This window comes from Loxodonta africana, chromosome 4, assembly GCF_030014295.1.
Source record: "Loxodonta africana isolate mLoxAfr1 chromosome 4, mLoxAfr1.hap2, whole genome shotgun sequence".
NCBI lineage: Eukaryota > Metazoa > Chordata > Mammalia > Proboscidea > Elephantidae > Loxodonta > Loxodonta africana.
In genome coordinates, this window is record NC_087345.1 from 15,763,336 (window position 1) to 15,781,966 (window position 18,631).

Below are 18,631 nucleotides of genomic sequence, written 5' to 3' on the forward strand. Positions count from 1 at the left end.
CACAGGTATACACGAATGACCACACCCTGTAGTCAGCAGCCAGATAGAGACACAAGGTGTCCAGCTCCCCACAATCGTTCTTCCTGTCTTCTCCCAACAACTTCCCTCCAAGGCTTTGTCTCCTGCGTAGATGGAATCCTTTTCAGTATATTCCCTTTTGTCTGTGGCTTCTTCTGCTGAACGTTCTGTGTGTGAGATTTATCTGTGTTGTTTTCTGTTGTTGTACGTTATTCATTCTCATTGCTGTGTAGTATTCCGATGTGAGTATACCACACTTTTTGGCACAGTGGTTAAGTGCTCAGCAGCTAACTGAAAGGCTGGCGGTTCGAACTCACCAGCCGCTATGCAGGAGAAAGATATGGCAGTCTGCCGCCATAAGCAGACTTGGAAACCCTATGGGGTGGTTCTACTCTATCCTATAGGGTCTCTATGAGTTGGAATCAACTTGAAGGCAACAGGTTTGGTTTTTGGTACTATTGGTGGACACTTTGGTGGTTTTCATATCTTGCCTGTTACAGATAGCGTTGCTACGAAGTGTTGCTGTGAACATCATAGAGGCTCCCAGGTGGCACAAACGGTTTGCTCTCAACTGCTAACCTAAAGATTGTTGGTTCGAATCCACCCAGCGGCACCACTGAAAATAGGCCTGATGATCTGCTTCCGTTGAGATTACAGTCAAGAAAACCCTGTGGGGCAGTTCAGCTCTGTAGCGCATGGAATCACCATGAACCAGAATGAGCTTGACAACAAGTAACAATCACACGAGTATCCTAGCGTGGTGAACATGTATACACATTTCTGTTGGGTATTTGTTCAGTTGTAGAGCAAATGGCTGGACCAAAGGGTCTGCATATGTCCTGCTTTAGCAGAAAGTGTCAAAAAGTTTTCCAGAGTGATTATCATAATTTACAACCCCGCCAGTTCTTACTGCTCTACATCCTTGCCAACACTTGGTAGTTTCTGCTTTTTTCATTTTAGCCATCTAGTGGGTATACAGTGCAATCGCATTATGGTTTTAATTTGCATTTCCCTGAAGACTAATGAAGTTGAGCCCCTTTTCGTGTGTTTATTGGCCATTTGGGTATCCTCGTTTGTCTTCTGCCGTTTTACTATGGGGTTGTCTGCCTTTTTCATACTAACTTGTAGTTCTTTCTCTATTTTGAGTGGAAGCTGTTTGCTGTATATGTGTGTTCTAAGTCTCTTCATCCTCTCTGTGGGGTGCCTTTTCACTTTTTACAGTGTTTTTTTTTTTGTTGTTGTTGTTGAATATAAGTCCTTAATTTTTACAGAGTCCAATTTAGCTGCTGCTTCTTTTTTTTTTTTTAATGGGTAGTGCTTTGTTTTTGGTTTAAGAAACCTTTGCCTGTTCCAAGGTCATGAAGATACTCCCTTGTGCTTTCTTCTAAGACTTTATTGTTTAAATCTTTTACATTTAGGTCTGGAATTTATTTTTGTTTATGGCATGAGGTAGAGAGGCTGAAAAATGCCCCTCTCCTCAAAGATACTCGTGTCCTAATACCTGGAACCTGTACATGTTACCTTATATGGCAGTCTTTGCAATGGGATTAAGTTAAGGATCTTGAGATGCAGAGATTATCCTGGCTTATTCAGGTGGGCCCAGAGTCATCACATTTAGGAAGACAGAGGGAGATGTGTCACCCACACACCCACGCACATGGAGGAGAAGGCCATGTGAAGAGGGAGCAGACAGAGATCTGAAGATGGTAGCCCTGAAGATTGGAGTGATGCCGCCAAGGAATGCTGTCAGCTACCAGAATCTCCCCTAGAGTCTCTGGAGGGAAGAAACCTCCCTGATTTTGGCCCCTTGATGCTGATTGGAAACCCTGGTGGCTTAGTGGTTAAGAGCTACGGCTGCTAACCAAAAGGTTGGCAGTTCAAATCTACCAGGCACTTGTCGGAAACTCTATGGGGCAGTTCTACTCTGTCCTATACAGTCACTGTGAGTCGGAATCGACTCAATGGCAGTGGGTTCTTTTTTTTGACACTGATTTCCGATTTCTGGCCTCTAGAACCGTGGGAGAATAAAGCTCTGTTGTTTTGAGCAATTGACTTTGTGAGCATGTTACAGAGCCACGGGAAACTACAAGGCCAAGATACGGTCCTCCCCCAGATTCTATCCAATTGAAGACCATCCTTTCCCATTGTTCTGCATTGTCACCTTTGTCAGAAATCAGGTGGCTGCAGGTGTGGGTCTCTTTCCAGGCTCTAGTCTGTTCCATTACTCTGTTGGTCTATTCTTGTACCAATACCACATGGTCTAAACTGCTAACCTTGTAATAGTTCTTGATATCTGGTTCAGTAAGTCCCCTGGTTTTGTCCTTTGTCTTTGAACTTTATATAAATGGCTTTTCCTTTGCATTTCCATATACATTTTAGAATCAGTTTATTAATTTTAGGGAAAAAAATGGACGGGATTTTGGTTGGGATTGTATAGAATCTGTAATCTGGGGCGAATGGATAGCTTTACAACATGGAGTCTCCCAGTCCATGAACAATGTGAATTCCTCCATTTATTTAGGTCTTACTTAATTTCACACAATAATTGTTTAAATCTTTTAACAATTGAGATATATTTCACATATCACAGAATTTACCTGTTTAAAGTGTAAAATTTAGTAATTTTTAGTATATTTACAAAATTGTGTCACTATCGCCACTATCTAATTCCAGAATATTTTTATCACCCCCAAAAGAAACCCCGTACCCGTTAGCAGTAGCTCCCCATTTCTCTGTCCCCCCAGCCCCTGGCGGCCACTCGTCTTTCTGTCTCCATGGTTTACCTGTTCTGGGCTTTTCCTATGACTGGTCTCCTACCAGTGTCTTTTGTGTCTGATTTCTTTCACCCTGCATATTTTCAAGGTTCATCCACGTTGTAGCATGGATCAGTACTGCATCCCTTTTTATGGCTGCATTATATTCCGTTGTATGAATACGGAGCCCTGGTGGCACAGTAGTTAAGAGCTCGGCTGCTAACCAAAAGGTTGGCAGTTCAAACCCACCAGCTGCTCCTTGGGAACCCTATGAGACAGTTCTGCTCCGTCCTATAGGGTTGCTGTGAGTCAGAATTGACTCAACAGCGATGGGTTTGGTTTTTTGGTATAGGGTTGCTATGAGTCAGAACTGACGGCAATGGGTTTGGGTTTTTTGGTATGAATATACCACATTTTATCTATCCATTCATCAATTCATGGGCATTTAGGTCGTTTCCACTTTCTAACTCTTTTGGATAATGCTGCTTTGAACATTTGTGTACAAGTTTTTGTGTGGACATATGTTTTTAGTTCTGCTGTGTGTATTTCTAGGAGTGAAACTGTTGAGTCTCATGGTAACTCTATGTTTACCTTTTGGAAGGATTACCGAACTGCCTTCCAAAGCAGCTGCAGCGTTTTACATTCCTGCCGGCAACGTACGAGGGTTGCAACTTTTCCACGTCCTCGCCAACACTGTTAGTGTCTGTCTTTTTGATAATTGCCGTCCTAGTGGGTATTAAGCGCTATGTTATTGTGGTTTGGTTTTCATTTCCCAAATGAGCACTACACAATAATGTTTTCCACTCTTCAGTGTAGAGATCTTGCATGTCTTTTGTCTGGTTTATTCCTAGGAAGTTGATGTTTTTGATGGTCCTGACAATGACTTTGTTTTTTAAATGTTGTTTTCTATTTGCTTGTGGCTTTAGGTGATAGAAATACAATTGATGGTATGTATTGATCTTATCTTAGTTACCTAGTGCTACCGTAGTATGAATACCATGAGGAAGTGGCTTTAAAGAATGAAATTTTATTTCCTCACAGTTCAATTCTTTCTGTGGGCCTGTCACCTAATTTCTGGTGTCTCTGCCAACCCTTGGCATTCCTTGGCTTGTAGACAACCTTTACATGGCATCTGTCTTCCTCCTCTGGTATCTCTGTGTCTATTTTGGTCTTTTTATAACTCAGACGTGATTAGTGTTAGGATCTGCCCTATACTGGTATGGCCTTATTAATATAACAAACAAACAAAATCCCTATATCCAAAAAGGGTCATACTAACAGGTACCAAAACCAAACCAAGCCAGGTGCCATTGAGTCAGTTCGACTCCTGGTGACCTCATATGTTTCAGAGTAGAACTTCCCTCTATAGGCTTTTCATTGCTGTGACCTTTCAGAAGCAGATCACCAGGACTTTGTTCCCAGCTGCCTCTGGGTGGGTTCAAACTGCCAACCTTTCAGTTAGTAGCTGAGTGCCTAATAGTTTTTACCAGCCAGGGACTTCAGATTTACAGGTACGGTGGTGGGATTTCAACACATGTTTTGGGGGGGGGGGGACATAATTCAGTCCATAACAAACCCCATATCTAGCAACTTTGCTAAAATCATAGAATTTATTGAGAGATATGTTTTGTACATGAAAGTAGATTTGTCTATTCCTCCTGTAAGTTCCATTAACTCCTTATATTCTGGCGCTCTGCATACACGTTTGGCTTATGCTGATACCCTTCTGTTTGATTAACCCCTTTATCATCATCAAATGTCCCTTTTAGTTCTAGCGGTTTTCTCACCTTACATTCTACTCTAACATCGGGGTGGCTACAGTGGCTTTTTTTTTGGTTACCGTTTGTGTGATAAATCTTTCTATCTGTTCATTTTCGACCTTCTGTGTTCTTATGTTTAAATCATGTCTCTTATAAAAGCATATAGTTGGCTTTTGTGACAGAGCAGAGCTGCCCCGTAGGGCTTTCCAAGGCTGTAATCTTTACAGAAGCAGATTGCCATATCTTTCTCCTGCAGAGCGGCTGGTGGGTTCAAGCCGCTGACCTTTCGGTTAGCAGCCAGATGCTCAACCGCTGGTCCACCAGGGCTCTTTCCCATAAAGATTACGGCCTGGAAAACTCTATAGGGCAGTTCTACTCTGAAACATGGGGTCACTATGAGTCAGAATCGACTGAATGGCACACAACAACAACATGGTCATGTACTCAAGAGGAATGCAGATACAGTAAAACCTGCGAAAACCGGAACTTGTGTAAGGCAGAAACCAGTCAGAAAAGGAAAGTGCAAATATTTTCACTAAAAAGAGCCAGAGAGAAGTGGTAACACTGCACCCTGTCAAAGGTGGAAAACTTTTGAGAACCAGAAAAACAAGGCTGTCGCATCGAGTTCCGGCTCTCACAGGTTTCACTGTAGATGCCATCAAAGGAAGTGGACACAGACCAGAAGAACTAGATGGTGCCTGGCTACCATTACTGAACATTTTGATCAAAGATTCCATAGAGGAATCCTGATCAAATTCTCATGGACTCTAGACTTTCTGGAGCCGTGGAGTGTAGATGAACCCCGAAACTACTGCCCTGAGATAACCTTTAAACCTTAAACCGAAAGTATCCCAGAAGTCATCTTAAAACTGAACAATAGTTCAGCTTAACTCGTAAAAAATGTCTGCCCCCTGAGCAGTAAGCTCTTTTAAGAACTACCTACACGGGATCAAACTGACAACAGCAACTCGAAAGATTAGATAGGAACCTTAGGGGGGCAGTGAGTTTTTGTTAATGAGGGAGGAACAACTCAGAAAAGGAGGGTGAGGATGCTTGCACAACTCGAAGAATGTAATCTGTGTCACTAAAGTGTACATGTAGAAACTATGGAATTGGTGTATATCTTGCTGTGTATATTCTCAACAATAACAACAAAATAAACAAAGTTTAGGGGAAAAAAAACCCACAGTCTAGAGCCATTTCATGTGGGGAGGAATGTCCCTCCCCACTGCATCCCTGTTACATCAGAACAAATAACGGACACATAGGTTGACCATTTGAATTATGGTGTTGGCGAAGAATACTGAATATACCATGGACTGCCAGAAAAACGAACAAATCTGTCTTGAAAGAAGTGCGGCCAGAATGCTCTTTAGAAGCAAGGATGGCGAGACTTCGTCTCACATTCTTTGGATGTGTTATCAGGAGGGATCAGGCCCTGGAGAAGGACGTCATGCTTGGAAAAGTACAGGGTCAGCGAAAAAGAGGAAGACCTTCAAGAGATGGATTGACACAGTGGCTGCAACAATGGGTTCAAGCATAACGATTGTGAGGATGGCGAGGGACCAGGCAGTGCTTTGTTCTGCAGTACACAGGGTCGCTATGACTCTGAACTGACTCGATGGCACTTAACAACAACATGTTGACCATTTCTGTCATCAAGAAAGGAGTAACTTCTGCTCTGTGTACTCAGTTTAGGAGAACAGGGATATTTATGTAGTGAATTAAAAAAAGTATATACATATATATAACGTGTTGCCATCAAGTTGATTCCAACTCATAGTGACCCCATAGGGCAGAGTAGAACTGCCCCACAGAGTTTCCAAGGAGCACCTGGTGGATTCAAACTGCTAACCTTTTGGTTAGCGGCCACAGCACTTAACCACTACTCCATCAGGATTTCCGTATATATATATATAAAAAAAAAAAAAGCAGTGAAAAAATGGGTTGATGCCGACAGTGACCTGGTTATTTGAACTTAAATTATCAGGGACTTACCTATGTGGGCCAAACTGGCAAGTCCCTTCACCAACCTGGACCTAAGTTTCCTCATTAATAAAACCAGCTGCTTCTATACTGGGGTTCGGGGAGGAGGAAGGAAGTATACGTGAGTGCTCACAGAAGGACTATTCCTAATAGTTTCTGTTATGCATTGAATCGTGTCCCCCAAAATATGGGTTGGAATCCTAACCCTTATCCTTGTGGATGTAATCCAGTTTGGGAATAGGGTCTTCTTTGTTATGCTAACTAGGCCATTTCAGTATAGGGTGTGTCTAAAATCACTTCTGAGCTATAAAAAGAGCAGATTAGGCACAGACAAACCAGTACAAATTGGGGAGGCAGAGGCATTCAGTCGGGGGTACAGACACTGAAGGACACAAGGATCTTCCCCGAGAGCCAACAGAGGGAGAGCTTTTTCCCAGAGCCTGTGCCCTGAAGTTGGACTTCTATCCTCCTAAACTGTGAGAAGATAAATTTCTCTTCTTTAAAACCACCTGCTTGTGGTATTTCTCTTACCAGCAGCATTCGGTAACTAATCAAGAAAAGAAAAATCCAAACCTGTTGCCGTCGAGTCACAGCGACCCTATAAAAAAAAAATTTTTTTTTTTTTTTTGGAAAGAGTAAAACTGCCATACAGTTTCCAAGGAGCGATTGGTGGATTTGAACTGCTGACCTTTAACCACTGTGCCACCAGGGCTCCTAGGTAATGAAGACAGCCCCCAAATAGGAAGGAACTACTCAAATGTCCGTCAACAATGTGTTTGCACAGTGGAATACTATACAGTAATGAGAATGAACGAGCTACAAACACACAGAATGACGTGGAAGAATCCTGCTGACATCATGGTGAACGAATGTAAGATGCCAGGCACAGAAGAGCACAGGTTGTCTGATTCCATTTATGTGGAAACGGGTGAAGCTGATTTGTGGCCATAGAAGACAGAACAGTTGCCTCTGGGGGAGGTCTTGACTGGGAAGATCCATGTTAAAGATCTTTACCTGTTGTTGTTGTTAATTGCCCTTGAGTCAGTTCCACTCGTAGTGACCCCACGTGTGCAGAGTAGAACTTCTCTATGGGGTTTTCAAGGCTGTGACCTTTCAGAAGCAGGTCGCCAGGCCTATTTTCCAAAGTACCTCTGGGTGGGTTTGAACCGCCAACCTTTTGGCTAGTAGTTGAGCAGTCAACCATTTGCACTACCCAGAGAAAGTAAAAACCCAGGAGTCTTGGTGGTGCAGTGGTTAAGAGCTCAGCCACTAACCAAAAGGTCAGCAGTTTGAATCCACCAGCCGCTCTTTAGAAACCTCATGGGGCAGTTCTACTCTGTCCTATAGGGTTGCTGTGAGTGGAATCGCCTTGACGGCAATGTTTTTTATATATATATACCTAAATAAAATAGGGAAAAGAAAAGCTTAAAGACAAGGTTCTGGGGCTGGCTCTGTCCGGCACAGGCAGAGCAGGTTCCTCGACCAACACTTTGATCAGCCCCAGCCACTTGCTGTGATAGAACGGATTTTCCAGCCCACACATACTCTTCCAGAACTTTGCCATACAAAACTCCATTTTTAGCAAATGGTGTCTATGTCCCACCCCTCGCCCCCTGGACCTGCCAGACTCGGGACTGCTTTGACCAATGGAGTACAACAGAAGTGACACTGGCTGACTTCCAAGGCCAGGTCACAAAAGGCGATAGTGTCCTGTGACTCCCTTTGACACCAGTCTTTGGAACTGGGAAGCACCCTGCCGGAAGTCTGGCCGCCCTGACACCACCGTGCTGTAGAGGCCATGTGGTGAAGCCAGAGAGACGAGCTGTGCTAAGTAGCCCCAGCTGTCCAGCATCTAGCTGCCCTTTGAGTTGTCCCGGCTGATGTCATGTGAGCAGAGCTGAACTGTGCCTGCTGAGTCTTACCCAACCACACATTCATGAGCTAAGTCAATGATTGTCCTTGTCTTATGATACTGTGCTTTGCTATGCAGCATTAGATAATCGGAACATCCAGTAACCTGATCCCCCAGTGCTTCCTTCAGGCCCTCTGGATACCCACTCATGCCAGCTGCACCCGGAAACGCGTGGTTCCCTGCCCCAGGAATGCCCTCCCCAATCTGTGGTGCAGGAGTCTGCTCCTCTCTTCCAGGCCCCGCTTCTACCCCACCTCCTCCAGGAAGCCGTCCTGCTTGCAATATGGGGCAGTGTTTAAACACAAGCAGAACTAGATTGTGCCTTCCTGTTGGACGCCCTTGGACAAATTACTTAACTCGGAGCCTCAGTTTCCTCATCTGTAAAATGGGGAGAGTAATAGTGCCTACTTCACAGGTTTGTTGTGAGGATTAAAGGAATTAACCTATTTAAAGCATTCAGGACAGTTCCCGGCACACAAAAAGCATTCAATAATGGCAGCAATCATTATTTTCCCAGGCCCTGGGGTCCCGTCATCTTTGAGCTCTGGGAACGCACTCAGGGCGTGAGACTTGTTGGGTACCTAGTATGTATTATTCACTGATTGATTTGCTTATTTGTTCTATACATAGCTCTTGAGTGTCATCTGTATGCCTGGCATGGAGCTAGGCTCTAGGGATGCAGCAGTGAAGAGGTGGGCACTGTCTGTGCCCTCAGGGGCTTTCATTCTATTGGGGGTGGACAGACAAAACACCAGGAAGTGGGCAAAACATAATAGAGTTCACAGAATATGCGAGCTCCAAAAGGAAGCAACAAGGAGTTGAGACAAAAAAATAATTGGAGTGTGTCCTTCCCACAGGGTGGACAGGAAGACCTTTCTGAGGAGGGGCATGTGAACAGAGAACCGAAAGGTATGTAGGAGCCTGTCTGAGTTATCTAGTGCTGCTATAACAGAAATACCATAAGTGCTGGCTTTAACAAAGAGAAATTTATTTTCTCAGTTTGTTGTTGTTGTTAGGTGCCACTGAGTAGGTTCCAACTCGTAACTACCCTATATGTACAACAGAACACTACCTGGTCCTATGCCACCCTCATAATCCTTACGTTTGGACCCATTGTTGCAGCAACTGTGTCACTCCATCTTGTTGAGGGTTTTCCTCTTTTTCGTGACCCTATACTTTACCAAACATGATGTCCTTCTCCAGGGACTGGCCCCTTCTGATAACATCCAAAGTGCTTGAGACGAAGACTCGCCGTCCTTAATTCCAAGGAGCGCTCTGGGTATATTTCTTCCAAGAGAGACGCGTTCATTCCTCTGGCAGTCCGTGGTATATTCAATATTCTTTACCAACACCATAATTCAAAGGCATTGATTTTTCTTTGTCCTTCCTTATTTATTGTCCAGCTTTCACGTACCTATGAGGCAACTGAAAATACCATGGCTTGGATCAGACACACCTTAGTCCTCAAAATGACATCTTTGCTTTTTAACATGTTAAAGAGGTCTTTTGCAGCAGATTTGCCCAATGCGATATGTTGTTTGATTTTCTGACTGCTGTTTCTATGGGCATTGGTTGTGGATCCAAGAAAAATGAAATCCTTGACAGCGTCAATCTTTTCACCCTTTATCACGATTCTGCTTATTGGTCCGGTTGTGAGGATTTTTGTTTCTTTATGTTGAGGTGTAATCTGCACTGAAGGCTGTAGTGTTTGATCTTCATCAGTAAGTGCTTCGAGTCCTCTTCTGTTTCAGGACGAAGGTTGTGTCATCTGTATATCGCAGGTTGTTAATGAGTCTTCCTCCAATCCTGATGCCCCATTCTTCTTCATATAGTCCAGCTTCCTGAATTATTTGCTCGGCATACAGTTTGAATAAGTACGGTGAAAAGACACATGCTGATGTGCACCTTTCCTGACTTTAAACCACGCAGTGTCCCCTCGTTCTGTTTAAACAACTGCCTCTTGGTCTATTATGTACAGGTTCCACATGAGCACAATCAAGAGTTCTGGAATTCCCATTCTTCACAGTGTTATCCATACTTTGTTATGATCCATGCAATCAAATGCCTTTGCATAGTCAATAAAACACAGGTAAACCATCTTTCTGGTATTCTCTATTTTCAGCCAAGATCCATCTGACATCAGCAATGATATCCCTCATTCTACATCCTCTTCTGAATCCGGCTTGAATTTCTGGCAGTTCCCTGTCGATGTACTGCTGCAACTGCTTTTGAATGATCTTCAGCAAAATTTTACTTGTGTGTGATATTAATGATATTTTCGATAATTTTTGCATTCTGTTAGATCACCTTTGTTTGGAATAGCCACCAATATGGATCTCTACCAGCTGGCTGGCTAAGTAGTTGTCTTCCAAATTTCTCAGCATAGACAAGTGAGCACTTCTAGTGTTGCATCAGCTTGTTGCAACATTTCAGTTGGTGTTCTGTCATCCCTGGAGCCTTGTTTTTCGACAATGCCTTCAGTGCAGCTTGAAGAAGAATTGATGCGTTGAGTTATGGTGTTGGCGAAGATTATTGTATATACCGTGGGCTGCCAGACGAATGAACGAATCTGTCTTGGAAGAAGTACAGCAGAATGCTCCTGGGCGGTGAGGGTGGTGAGACTTTGTGTCATGTACTTTGGGCATGTTATCAGGAGGGACCAGTCCCTAGAGAAGGACATCATGCTTGGTAAAGTAAAGGGTCAGTGAAAAAGAGGAAGACCCTCCTCAATGAGATGGATTGGCACAGTGGCTGCAACAATGGGTGGAAACATAACGATTGTGGGGATGGCGTAGGACCAGACAGTGTTTTGTTCTGTTGTACATAGTGTCGCTATGAGTCGGAACTGACTTTTAGACACCTAACAACGACAATATACCAAAAAACCAAACGTGTTGCCATAGCAACCCTATAGGACAGAATAGAACTGCCCCATAGGGTTTCCAAGGCTGTAAATATTTACGGAAGCCGACTGCCACACAGGGGTGGATTATCCAATAGACAAGATAAGTGCGGTGCTTACCTGGCTTACCACATCGTATGTACTGAACAATTCCACATTTTTTATCACTCCAAAGATTCTGCTTGTAGGTATGGCTGGCATCTGTCTCTCTCCCAACCCTACAGCACCCTCCTACAGAATCAAAGCCTCTTTTCAAATTTATCATCCCTGACAGGGACGGAATACCCCGTAAGCAGGGTAAGAACTGTTAATTTTGGATCCAAGTAAAATGAAATCCTTGACAACTTAAAGTGATCCACAATTAACAGCCACGGAAGCAGCAGTCAAAAAATCAAACGATGCATTGCATTGGGCAAATCTGCTGCAAAGGACCTCTTTAAAGTGTTGAAAAGCAAAGATGTACCTTGAAGACTAAGGTGCGCCTGACCCAAGCCATGGTATTTTCAGTCACATCATATACCTGTGAAAGCTGGACAGTGAATAAGGAAGATCGAAGAAGAATTGACACCTTTGAATTGTGGTGTTGGCAAAGAATATTGAGTATACCACGGACTGCCAAAAGAATGAACAAATCTGTCTTGGAAGAAGTGCAACTAGAATGCTCCTTGGAAGCAAGGATGGCGAGACTGCGTGTTACATACTTTGGACATGTTGTCAGGAGGGATAAGTCCCTGGAGAAGGACATCGTGCTTGGCAGAGTACAGGGTCAGCGGAAAAGAGGAAGACCGTCAACGAGGTGGATTGACACAGTGGCTGCAACAATGAGCGCAAGCATAACAATGATTGTAAGGATGGCTCAGGACCTGGCAGTGTTTTGTTCTGTTGTGCATAGGGTCGCTACCTAACAAGAACAACAAGGTAAGCACCGGCTTATTTATGCTTATTTGTACTGAAAAACTTCACATGTATTTCATGTATGGGGGTTAGGATTTACAACCGTAGTTTTGGGGACAAAATTCAATCTGTAACAGAGCCCATCATAAGAAAGTTGTGCCAGAAGGTAGGGCAGGATGAACGTGGAGGTGGGGGAGGCATGGGGGGGGGAAATAGATGACCATCCCACACTGCTAGAACCAAGGGTCTTCCAAGCAGGTAGGGTACTCAAGAATAACAGTCAACATTTAGTGAACACCTGCTCTTCTCAGGACACTGCGCTAGCCCTTTATACGAATTCACTCGTTTTGTCCTCAGTGGAACCCTGAGGATGATATCATTATCTGTTCCATTTTACAGGTGATCGGAGAGGTTTGAATGCAGGCAGAGCCTGTGCTCCTGGCCACCTTCTGTGTTGCAGGTTCATTTCGTTCAGGCCACCCCCACTGCACAGATGGAGAAAATGAGCGCAAGAAAGGAGGTGACCCTTCCTCAAAGCCCAGTATCAAGTGAGAAGCAGAGTGGAGATTTGAACCCAGGATTCCTTATCCACACCAAGGCTGCTTGTTCTCCTGAGGTAGTGTTGAAGGCAACATAGGTTACTGGTTGGGAAGGGACAACTCTGTCCCTGGCCTTTCCTGGGCCTCAGTTTCCTTGCTTGTATCTGGAATAGTAACAGACCCTGCACCCGGGGGGTTGCGTGAGAATGAACGAGTTTAGCACCTGGTCCGGCAGCGGTGCTCCTTCCCTGAGCACTAGTTTGACAATTATTCACCAGCCTTCCGGAAGGGACTGCCCACTCACCTCATCTCCTGGGGGGTGAGGGTGGGGAGGGGGCAGCTGAGTCATGGGACTGGGGCAAACAGGACTGATGGCTTGGAATGGTGCAAGTTAAAGCAAGTGAGTGGGACCAGGGCTTCTGCGCCGGCTGCTGTTTCTGCCTGGACTGCCCTCTGCTCTCTGCCTGAGCCTCAGTTTGTGATAGCTCTGGGTAGAGTTGATGATTCCCTCCTCCTATAGCTCCAAGCAACTGAACCTACAGCGTTAAAGTGGTTGGCTGTGGGCCTGTTCCCCAGGGCAGGGTTCGGGTGGATGCAGTTCAATCCTCAGGGCTTCACGCAGGGCTGGGCTCAGATGCTAGGTGGCGAACTATGCTGGCAGGTGAGGGAGGGTCACAGCCTGGACTACAGGGTGAGAGGCAGGGCAGGCAGGCCCACTCCCCTACTTAACACAATACCAACAATACCGTTGCTGTGAGTCGATTCCGGCTCATAGAAACTCTATAGGACAGTTCTATTTCTATTCTGTCCTATAGAGTTTCTATGAGTTGGAATCGACTCGACGGCAGTGGGTTTGGTTGTGGTTTTTTTAATAGGGCTTCCACGGAGCGGCTGGTGGATTTGAACTGCCAACCCTTTGGTTAGCCGCCAAGTTTTCAAACCACTGTGCCACCAGGGCTCCAACACCAATAATAAGGCCTATTTAGCTCCACATGTATAGCTGTGTAGCCTCTCCCAATCTCAGTTTCCTTATCTGAAAAATGGGGGTAATAGGAAGACCTACCTCACAGGTTTGTTCAGCAGATTTAAGGAGTTAAACTTGGAAAGAGCTAGTGTATAATATGCCTGGTACATAATAAGCTATCAAAAATGTTTGCTGTTGTTGTCACTGAGCACCAACTTGGCACCAGACAAAGCTGTAATTGTCCCTACTTCTCCGCTTGGCCTGGGAGGCCTGCTCAGAGTCATGGCCTCACGGAAGCGGCGAGCTGGAACTTGAACCCGGGTCTTTGTGACCCCACAGCCTGGGCTGGTGGCGGGGAAAGCACACCAGCCCGCCGGTTGTGGTGACTCAGAGCCTGCAGGGCCTCAGGCCCGCCCTTTCTCACTGACTCAAACCTGATGATTCTGAGGGCCTTTCTCCGGAATTCTGGGCCCCAGGTGGCATCCCCGGAAGACGGCCTTCTCCTCCAGGAAGTCCTCCCTGCAGATTCCTACAGGTGGCTGGAGCTCCTGTTGTTACCGGAATAAGGTTCTTGTCTCTTGCTGGTCAAGAATGAGCAGGTAAGGCATGTAGAGTTTTCCACATGGGCAAAGCTTTATTGAAGAGGATTGCAAGCGGAGACAAGGAGGGCCTAAAGCAATGTATACCCCCATCTCACAGAACAAAAGACGGGCCTGGGTTTTTAAAAGTTCCTGGGCAGAAAAGATTCATGTTTATTCATAGGCACAGGCGGGGATATGTTAACTACAGCGCGCACGTGCCCACGTGCAAGCGCGCAGCAGCAGTTTTCCAAGATGGCTCCTGTCCCGAAGGCCTCTGGGATTCTTAGCAGGACTTATTATGGGGTGTCGCTCCTGCACAGTCTTCCCAGCTGCTGCTACATCCCCTCACTGCCCCTGGTGGAAGGTCACACAGTGGTCACAGGTGGATGTTCTGCATATGTCCTCGGGGCTCGTTTTCTCCAGCTGCTTCTGAAAAAGACAACTTTAAAGAAGTTTGCTGGCTATTTTTTGATACCTTGCCCCATTGTTCTAGGGAATGGCTTTGCTTCTGCGCCCTGCCCCTTTTCTTGTTACTTTGCAGATTTTTTCTGCTCTGTTTTATTAAGTCCCTAGGTACCACCCCCCCCCCCCCCCCCGTATTACCTTCCTGATAGTATAGCCTATCTCTCTTTTACTTGCTTCTCCTCTAACCATACCGGCCTCTGCTATTCTTCAAACAGGCACCCACCGATCTCAGGGCCTTTGCTCCCTGTCTTACTATGGCAGCTGGCTGGGGTCACCAGCCTCTCTCAGAGGAAGGCTGATGGCTAACTGGGCAGATAGGGGCTCTGGGGACTTTCCCTTTTATCCCCTCATGGTGTACTTGGGGAAACTGAGTCACAGAGGAGGCTGATGTCATGTCTGAGGTGGAGGTGACACAATAAGGGGAGGCCCAGCCAGAGAAGCCCAGCTTCGAGCCCTGGCCTACTCCTATGTCTTTTCCCAGCTCTTCCCAGTCCTGACTTTCACCTCCTACTCCAGGCCTGTCCCCTGCCCCTCAACCCAGCCTCACACTCAGCCCAAGGTCAGGCATGCAGATCTCTGTAATTGGTTCACTTGGGGTAAGGGTGAGTCAGTGTTCAGCGTTTCTACTCCCCACTGTCAAGGCTACAGGGTTGGAGGTGGGGTAGGGGTGGGAGGGTGGCCATGGCGGAAAGAGGAGGCCGGGACAGGTCGCCCCTCCTCCCTCCTTCTGCCCAGCCAGAGACCCTGCAAGTACAAGCAGGAGTTGTAGTCAGTTTCCCTAGGCCAGGGCATGGCTCCTGCTGGCCGTTCCCTGCTCTGCTTCCTGGGGCCCTGGCCTTGGGCCTCAGTTTCCCTAACTAATGTAAAACGGTAGTCTCACAGATCCTTCCAGCCCTGACTCCTGTGATTGGCCACAGCAGACACTGCCCTCACCCACCCTCCTGGAATGAGTCCCAGGGAAGGCTTACTGTATAGAGGTGCTGTAGGTACACTGGGCAGCAGGGAGGGGAAGGGACATTTCTGGGGGAGTTCAATTAATATGTTAATTCAGCATCTCCCCTGTGCTCAGGTTTGTGCCAGGACCCCTCTGATGAGGGGTACAGAAGGGCATAGAGACTTGCCTAAAATCAGAAGCACATATTATCCTGGGATTTGAACGCTGGGCAGCCTGGCTCTGGTGTGGGGCAGACCTTTTAAGGAATTGTCCCCAGTCCTGGTCCATTAACAGCCTCTTACTGAGCCCCTGCTGTGCACCAGGCCGTGTGCTGGGCCCCGGTTCTTACTGAAGAGAAGAGATGGCCTGACAAAGTGAGCTTAGTCTGGGGCCTGAGGTGGGGAGCCTAGGTCACCACCATGCACCCACCTTTACAGTCCAGGAGGCAAGATCAATTAAGACCCAAACTCCTGGGATGCAATCAGGGGCTGCCGAGGAACAGAGAAAGTGTTAGGCCAGTGGCGTCCATGAATGAACGAAAAGGGGGATCCCTGCTTCTATGGGGTTTGTGGCTATTTGGAGAAGACAACAGTATTGTGACTAATAAAAGTGAAAGCCAAGTCCTGTTAATGACCTTCAAGGTGTCCTGCTGCCCCCTTGCCACTCTCTCCTCCCTCATGCCACTTCTCATCCTCACTGCTTCCAATACCTTCTGGCCCACCCGGGCTGACTGAGGACGGGTGCCCGCACTCAGCTTGGGAGCCATGCAGAGGAGCTCAGCCTGGGGGCTCTCGCCCCAAGGGAGGTGGCACTGATCTGAGACCTGAATGGCTGGAAGAAGCTGGGGGACAAGCATACCAGGCGGAGGGAATAGCCTGGACGAGAGCCCCGAGGTGGAAAAAGCTGGCCAGTTCTGGAAGTTGGAGAGTGAATCGGGGGAGTGGAGTGGGGCAGTGGGCAGGGCTTGGGACAGAGTTTGCATGTTATTCCAAAATTCCAGGTTGGTGGGGAACTATTGGAGGGGTTTAAGAACGGAGAGGCCTGTTTGCTTTTAAAGTGCTCTCCCTGACTGCAGAGTGGGGAATGGGCTGTAGCCTGGGGTCCCGTGGGGAGGGGGCTCAAGGTGCGGACTGGAGTGGGGGCAGAGGTGGTCAGAAGAGGACTTTGTGAAACGTGCTTCTCCCGCTGACTGTCACAGAGCCCTGTGAGGCGGGAGGAGGACAGACATTTCTGTGCCCGCTTCACGTGGAGGGGACTGCAGCTCAGAGGCACTCAGGGTCTAGGAATTGGGGAACCCAGGCCCGGAACCCAGGCCCCTCACTTTCCCTGGGCCTCCCCGTCTGGCCGCAGGGGGCTTTGAGCTCTCCTTGCAGAGCTCGCTAGAGCAGCTGCACCTTCTGAGGAGGATTGTGGGAGCTGGACATGGATGAGTCTGCTGGTCTGGTGGGCTGTGGGAGATCCGTGGAGCTTTCTAGCCACTGAACTGGCCCTTCTGCCATCCATTTGCAGGGGGAGAGGCCTGGGACAAGCCACCCGGCCTCCGTGGGGCTCATCTATCTACCAAACACCTAGTCTGTGCTGGCCTTCTCACTTGAGGCGCCCAAGTTCCCTGCCATGTGGGGATTATTATCCCATTTTAGAGATATAGAAATTGAGAGGGGAAGGGGTTTGGCCAAGGAGACTTAGCTAAGGTCAAACCTAGGCCCCGGAGCACTTTCTCAGCTCCTAGACGGTCTTCTGCTCTAGATGTGGCTACATTACCCTCCTTCTGCAGACAGGGAAACCGAGGTTCAGGGAGGGACAGCGCTCCTGGGGGCAAGCCTGGGATAGGACCCAGGTCCCCAGGTATGAGGTCTACACCTCCTTGTTTCCCCAACATCGTGCCTGCCTTCCTCGCTGTAGAGACAAGATGAATGTAGCAGAACCCACAAGAAGACAATAACGGAGGTAATGCTCAGCACTTCCACCCTCAGTGCTGTGGGTGCCCAGATGGAGGAAAAGGCTCTGCCGAGACAGTGCATTTGTGGGGAAACGAGTACATCCCCTCCTGCCTACGCCTGGCTCGATGCCCACAGTGGGTAAGTGTCTGTGAGTGTGTTCCTGTGTGTGAGAGAGACTGTGTGTTTGAGTGTCTCCTTGATGTGTGTGTGTCCATGGGTGTGTGTGACTGTATGTGTGTCTGGAAGTGTGTAACCATGTATGTGAGTGTGTTTGAGTGGGTGTATGACTGTGTGTGTCCATGAGTGAGTGTGAGTCTGTGAGCGTGGTGCCCATGGGAACTGTCCAGCCTCTCCAGGAGGGTCAGGTACCCAGGGGCACCCAGCCTGCACCCTGCTCACACCTTGAACCCCCTCACTTCCCTATCCACTTATCTGCTGGTCCCTTGGTTTCCGTGTCTTATCTCCAGGCCCTGCCTAGGCTTCTTGATGAGAAAATGATTAACCATAGGCTCATTTTCCAAGGCTTTCATTCTGTTCTAATGGCCAAGTTAAAAACATCCACAATGAGCGGGGCTGCTGGTAGGAGGAGTCACTCCCTGTGGGAGGGCAGCAGGAGGCCAAGGGCATTTGGAGCTCAGAGAGGGAAGGTGTGTGTCTGGGCACAGAGCTTGGGAGGGAAAAAGACAGGCCAGGGGCCAGGCTCTGATTGCAGCCCACTGCCACCTCACCGTGAATTTGGGCCAGTTCTTTGCCCTTTTTTCACCTCTGCTTCCTCCTTTGTGAATTGAGGAATTTCTACCAGAAATTAGTATTTCCAAAGCATTTCCCCTGGATATAAACAGGTAATACCCAAAACAAAAACAATAAAAACCTCTGTGGCAATTAGGTTTGGGAAATGACCCCAAGACATATAAAGTTAAACTGATTTCTTTACTGCAGGACTTGTCAGAGCCTTTATCCATTGAAAACTTTTAAGTCTTTGG